Raw genomic sequence first — 6,606 nt, 5'->3', positions numbered from 1 at the left:
CACACACAAGGTTTTACCTAACTGGTTATAAAGTTGGAAGATTTGTAGAATTGATAGTTTTTGTTAGTTTTTTATTACATGCTTTTAAGTTTGATAACATTTTGAGACATGTATCTCCATCTGAATTTTTGAAAGCTGGATACGAGGGCAATTTTTACTTACTATCTGTCATACATTTTAAAAATATGGATATGAATGTGTGTGTATGTGACCGTGAGAATGATGCGATGAGCGAGTGTGTGTTGGTGCAGGTGTATGCTGCTAAATGGATTGCTCTAACAAAGTTTTGTTGTACAACATACAGTGACAATAAAGAATCTATCCATCTATCTTTTCTTTAAGTATTTTGTTCTATGAATATAAACATTTAGCCACAACAATGAACAAATTAATAGTATAGGCCTGTTGCTAATTCTTGGAGAAATTTGGATGTTTGAAGATCAATAACAAACCAAGTTCTTTGAGTGAAATGTTCTTGTCAAAATCATCCGAGTGAAAATCAGTCCAGAAGATAGTCACGTGTACACACTGAAAGAATAAGTGCTCTAATGCCTCTATCATGTTGTTACAGCGGGTGCATTTGTCAGTCCTTTACTGGATGATATCTATGTATAATTTTAAAAAGCAACTCTCTGATTTTGTTGGGCAGCACAAGAGTGAATACAGTGCTCCATGTCTCACCATCAAGAGTCTGGTCTGTCCATTTATATTCAGCAGGTGGTGCTTCTCTCAATATAAGTGAATATCTAATTAAATCAAAGCATTGTTGAATTTTTAGTCAAAAAATGAGACTCCATCCACAGTGATGTTGTAACTGGCTTTGGTAATATTGTCAAATATATTTGAGCTGCAGTGTGATAAAGATATGAAGCCAGTCGTCTTCTTCTTTGGAGTTTAATGACAGCTTGTGTCCTCAGTGTTGCATCACTGCCATCTCCTGGAGTCACTTCACTCCTACACTTTGCAGCATGTCAGAGTTTCTTCATCAGTCCTGTGCTCCCAAGATAGTCAGCGCAGAGTTTGAGGACCCGTCCACTCTCTTATAGTCCTGATGTCTGCAAATCCAAAATCAGTGTTGTTTAATCAGTCAGACCAGTCAAGACTAACATGTCGGAGCACCTGGAGGAAACCCACGCTGACACAGGGAGAACATGTGGGAGCACCTGGAGGAAACCCACCCAACTCCAAATCTTTAATATCCTCTACCCTCTGCTGAGCCAAGCTCGGTTGAGTTCAGGGACCAGAACAAATTTCTTTAATATGAAACTAATATCATGTGTTTGTTGTCATAAAGCAGCACGCACCACCACCTGAACATAAACTAAACATTCGGTTCAACATAGTTTTATTACAGAGCTCCTGTTTTGCTTTTCGTTACAACAAAAAGGTGTTTTTGTTCTGGTCCCTCAGTGGAAGTAAACCACCTCACCGTCCGTCTCATGTGAGCACCATAGATCTGTTGGCACCCAGTTTCACCACATGGTGGAGCTGTGAACAAACACATCTGAAGCCTGACGGAGGATTGAACCATTTTTGATGACTGGTTTATTCTTCAGCTGTTTTCTTCAGAATGATAAAACAGTATATCAGAATGTACAAATATGTTCACCAGTAGAGATGTGGCGCTGTCAGCAGTAACTGATGAATAAAAGGCACGAGGGCTCTGTTAGTGGTTGATGTGAATCAAAATCTACGGCTTTTACAGACACATCTCAACCCTATGAGCATGTATGGGAGGTTTTGGTGCCACATGTTAGACAGCGCTGTCCACCACCGTCACCAAAAACACCAAATCGGAGAATACAGTTTGGAAAGATAACGCTCATCCCTCCAGCAGAGTTCCACACAATCAGAGAATCAATGACAAAGGAGCCTTGAAGTTGCTCCGGAGGCTCAGAGTGGAACAACACTTTACTAACACATCCTTTTTCCATTCCAGTCTCCCATCTGTGGTTTTAATGGTAGAAGATGAAGCACCGGGCGGCTCAGGAGCAGTTACAGTACCGTAACAGGACCTGTGGTCAGAGTCCTGCACTAGTCTTAGTATAAGTATACTTTAACATTAGTCGGCAGGGGATCTTTAAAGGAAACATCTTGCAATAGTAGAGATTTATTCTAAAACAAAAAACTTTTCCTGTAAAATTCAGCTTTTTTTCTTTTTATTTTCTTCCCCTTAAATAACAGCGATCCAAACACTGCATTGTGGGTATTACATTATCTCATTTTAAAGCATGGCGGGAACTTTAGAGCCAAAACTAAAACACATACAGAGATGGAACTTAGTAAATAGAAAGAGCAAGAAAAACACAGCAGTGACAAAACCTGCGAAAAATAATTTGGTGATAATGTTTCTGAGTAGCCTTAATTATTCTAAAAATGATCCGTGACTCATCTTAATAAATATATGTAGTGACAATGTTATCAGGTTGTAAATGACGGCCTTTAAGCTTCAGAAGCAGCATGTGACAGAGTCCTGCACCGGGTCAGGTACCTGGTGAAGGTACAGGTAACCCAGCGGGCAGCAGGTGAGAACAAAAGTATGTTCTTTATTTTTCAGAATAAAACGCAGTAAAAAGCTGTGCAGTATATGTGTAATATTCAGAGGTGGGTAGTTACTAGTTACATTTACTCAGTTACATTTACTTGAGTAACTTTTTGGATAAATTGTACTTTTCAGAGTAGCTAGTTTTAATGCAAAATACTTTTTACTTTTACTTGAGTTATATTGTTTTAAAGCAACAATACTCTTACTTGAGTACAATATTTGGCTACTCTACCCACCTCTGAGTACATAATTACATATGTGTATATATATACACATATATATGTATATATAAGAACATATTTTTGTTCTATATATATACATATATATATATATATGTATATGTACAGTATATATAAGAATATATTTGTGTTTCTTGTGCCTTGATTTATGTTATGTTTGCAAAGATTTAATTTATTTTTGTTTTAATTAAAGGGGTATCGTTTAAAATACATGAATTTGCAGATTATTATTTTTGACTGATTGATTACGTTCATGTTCTTATTTTACAAATAAATCAGACGTTACTCAACAGTTACTCAGTACTTGAGTAGTTTTTTCACCAAATACTCTTTTACTCTTACTCAAGTAATTATTTGGATGACTACTTTTTACTTTTACTTGAGTAATATTGTTCTAAAGTATCAGTACTTTTACTTGAGTACAATATTTGGCTACTCTACCCACCTCTGGTAATATTCTAACATCTAAATCACTATTATCAAGTTGCAGCTCCTTTTATTTTGAAAGCCAGTGACACAAGTGTAACCTTTGACCCCGTGGTCACATTGGTCACCGACACGGAGGACTCCAGCCATGAAACTCTGCAGCCTGAGGATGAGGTGGCAGCCTACATGGAGTTCGGATCCTTTGGAGGTGTGATGGTGGTGGAAGGAGCATGCTAACATGTTTCCTAACCTGGCAGTGATTGAATGTTTTCACCATCCAGTCAAAGAGACGTCCAATTCAAGAACGGAGAACCAGCTTCATGTGAGGGACTGGAGCCTGGGGGGTTTAATCATGGGGGCAGCTTTGACTGAGACATAATGACAGGTAATGGGACAGTTCTGGTGCTGAGCTTTACAGGTATGGGTGGGGGCAGGTTTTAAAAAATCAACCCGTACAGGACTCTGGCTTTGGGTTCAGTATCTTGTAACCACACACTAGGTGCAAGATACTGAACTTCCGATTCATGGACGACCCACACATTCTCACTCCGACCTCGTCACAGATCTATCTATCTATCTATCTATCTATCTATCTATCTATCTATCTATCTATCTACGTATCTGTAATGAGGAGGTCATGTGACCCAAACAGAGGCAGTGAACCTGATGACCTCGTACTAATGAGGAAATGAAAATACAAAGCGATCCAGAGGGTCAGAAATGATTCCAGTCACATGGGGACCAGCTCTCTCTCAGGCAGCAGAGATAATGTGATGTGAGAATTTTGTGAAAGAGGAAACACCAGAGTTATGCAACAGTGGTTAGATAATGAGGCAACGCAGGATTCCTGCTCAACTTTCTACCTGTCTGGGCAAGGACGGCAAAACTCAGGGTGGGTCAGGAGGGAGGGAGGAGGGAGGGGAGGGAAGGAAATGAGGGAGGGAGGAGGGAGGGGAGGGAAGGAAAGGAGGGAGGGAAGAGGTCTGGACTTTTGTAGAGGTGGATGAAACCTGGTAGAAAGAAACTCTAAGTGAAACCTGTGGTTTCCTGTCTCCGGTTCTAAAGTATACCGCTGAGCTGTTGCGTAAGCATCAAGTTTGTTCCTGTTGCAAGGCTTGTTGCAACACTAAATCATTTTCCACATCCATAACAGTTTGACCCAAATACATCACGTCACATCTTACACATGTTTGGGACTGACGCTGTTAAAACGTAAAAATAGATTCTGTATTCATAAAATATTGTGTTTTAATTTGGCCATTTACAAACACTATTAATACTTAAACTAAGATAACGTCCAATAACTCTGCAGCTGCTCCTCTGTGAACATCACTTCATATCTGCACCCGATCAGGGAGTTTCACAGAGACTAATAGTGCCAGAGTTCTTATCAATCACAGTTTGGTTTTTGTGGCCAGATATGAAAGACTAGATATCACCATGCACTCCTTAAAGCTGCAATCAATATTTATTATCGTGATGATGGGTCAGATGACTGAGTGTAATGTTACAGATGATGACAACCTTCCTCCTCTCCACAGGCCTCCATCTGGGATTTTTACCCTCTGTTAGTTTCTGTTTCATAATCTGTTGATTTGAAAAGTCAAAATAATTTAAAGCACTGATGCACCTCATTCTGAAGCATCTTGATAAGCCTAAAACGACAGCTAGAGCTCTTTTCCTAGATTTTACATCGGCCTTTAATACGATCCAGCCAGAGCTCTTATTGGCTAAGATGGTTGAGAAGGAGGTAAATCCTTACTTAATTCACTGGTACCATGCATTCTTCAAAAATAGAGTACAGAGGGTCAAGGTTAACCAGACATATTCAACTTCTATAGTAACCAATATTGGAGCGCCCCAGGGATGTGTAAGCTCTCCATTTATTTTCACACTTTACACTGATGATTGTAGACATAATGGACCAAATACGTTTATTTTGAAGTTCTCTGATGATACTGTATTGTTGTCTCTGCTGGGGACCGAAGACGACCCCAGTATTCATCAAGTTCATACAGATAGTCTTGTGGAGTGGTGTGAGAAGAACTCACTTATTATCAATGCAAAGAAGACAAAAGAAGTCATTTTTGGTCTTCCAGAGAACTCATATTCTACACCTGTCACTATCAATAACACAAATATCGAACAAGTTGTTTCCTGCAAATACTTAGGCATCCATGTGGACGCTGCTCTATCATGGAGCGTACACATCGATTATATCTGTAGCAAAATACAGCAACGGATTTATTTCCTTAGGAGACTAAGATCTTTTGGTACTTGTAAGCCTATTCTGTTATTGTTCTTTCAATCTATTGTTCTCAGTGTTATGCAGTATGGAGTCAGAACATGGTATAGTTGTCTCTCAGCTGTCTCCCCAGTCGAGCTTTAAGTTGCACTAAGTATCTGCTCAAAGATTGTAGGCCAAACACTTGAGCCAGCTGCATATAATAGACGAATGCTGTCCCTGGCAGACAATATTTTGTCCGACAAGACACATGTTTTATTTGAAGAATACCAGTTGCTGCCATCCAACAGGAGATATAGAGTCCCCAGAGCCAGATCAAATAGACTGAGGAACTCCTTTATTCCTCAATCTGTTAAAATGTTGAATCAGTCGGGTTTGTCAGGGCAGGGGGGCATTTAATAGCCGCTAGGGTGGGGACCTGGAGGCACTGCAGCCGCTTTGATGAGGTTACATATAGCACGTCACATGTCTGATGGTTGTCTCATGTCATATTTTGTTATGCTTTTGTCTGATGTGACATTTTGTCTGGTTGTCTGTTATATTATGTTGTTTTCTGTCACGACAAACAAGTGTCTTGGACGCAAGAAAATTTTCAGAAGTGATTCTGACAAATAAAGTATTCATTCATTCATTCATTCATGTTCAGTAAACTGTTGCTCTGACCCAAGCTGGTGAGCGTGATGGAGCAATGCAACCACCGAAAGAGGAGTGAATATGAATTGTTTCCTGGTGGGTCAGGAGCCGTCACAGACGTTTTTCTCTTGACTCTTCTTTCTTTTTCTATCAGTCGTCATTTATTTGTCTCAAGGGATTGGACAAGGTACAACTCCAGTGAAATGTGATCCCATCAGCTCCTTAAAGGTGTAAGAAGATGCTCTTATTTTCATCTTCTTACACTCAGTCTGTTTCCAGTCACAGCTAAGTGGAGCTCCGCCTACTGTCCTTGTCCCAGTATACAAGCACGGGAGGGGAATCCATTTATTGAGCCAAGTATGTGCGACTCCTCTACGATAGGTGGAGATATGCCCCCTTTCAGCTTGTTAGTATTGGACCTTTTTCCTGTTGACCTATTACGTCACAGACCAAACAACAAACAAGTTAGCTACGGTTAGCTAGCAGCTAACTGGTACCATGGTGGACAACTTTATTTA

General features: G+C 39.8%; 1 protein-coding gene across 1 annotated transcript in view; it reads right to left on the bottom strand.

Annotated features, from left to right (window-relative positions):
• The window catches only part of gabbr1b (gamma-aminobutyric acid (GABA) B receptor, 1b), a 208,197-nt gene that overhangs the window by 27,605 nt on the left and 173,986 nt on the right, over positions 1-6,606 (bottom strand). The gene's annotated exons all lie outside the window — the stretch shown is intronic.

Source organism: Epinephelus moara, chromosome 22 (genome assembly GCF_006386435.1).
Source record: "Epinephelus moara isolate mb chromosome 22, YSFRI_EMoa_1.0, whole genome shotgun sequence".
NCBI classification, from domain to species: Eukaryota; Metazoa; Chordata; class Actinopteri; order Perciformes; family Serranidae; genus Epinephelus; species Epinephelus moara.
The sequence above is the reverse complement of the archived record's forward strand: the minus strand, read 5'-3'. Positions and strand labels throughout refer to the sequence as shown.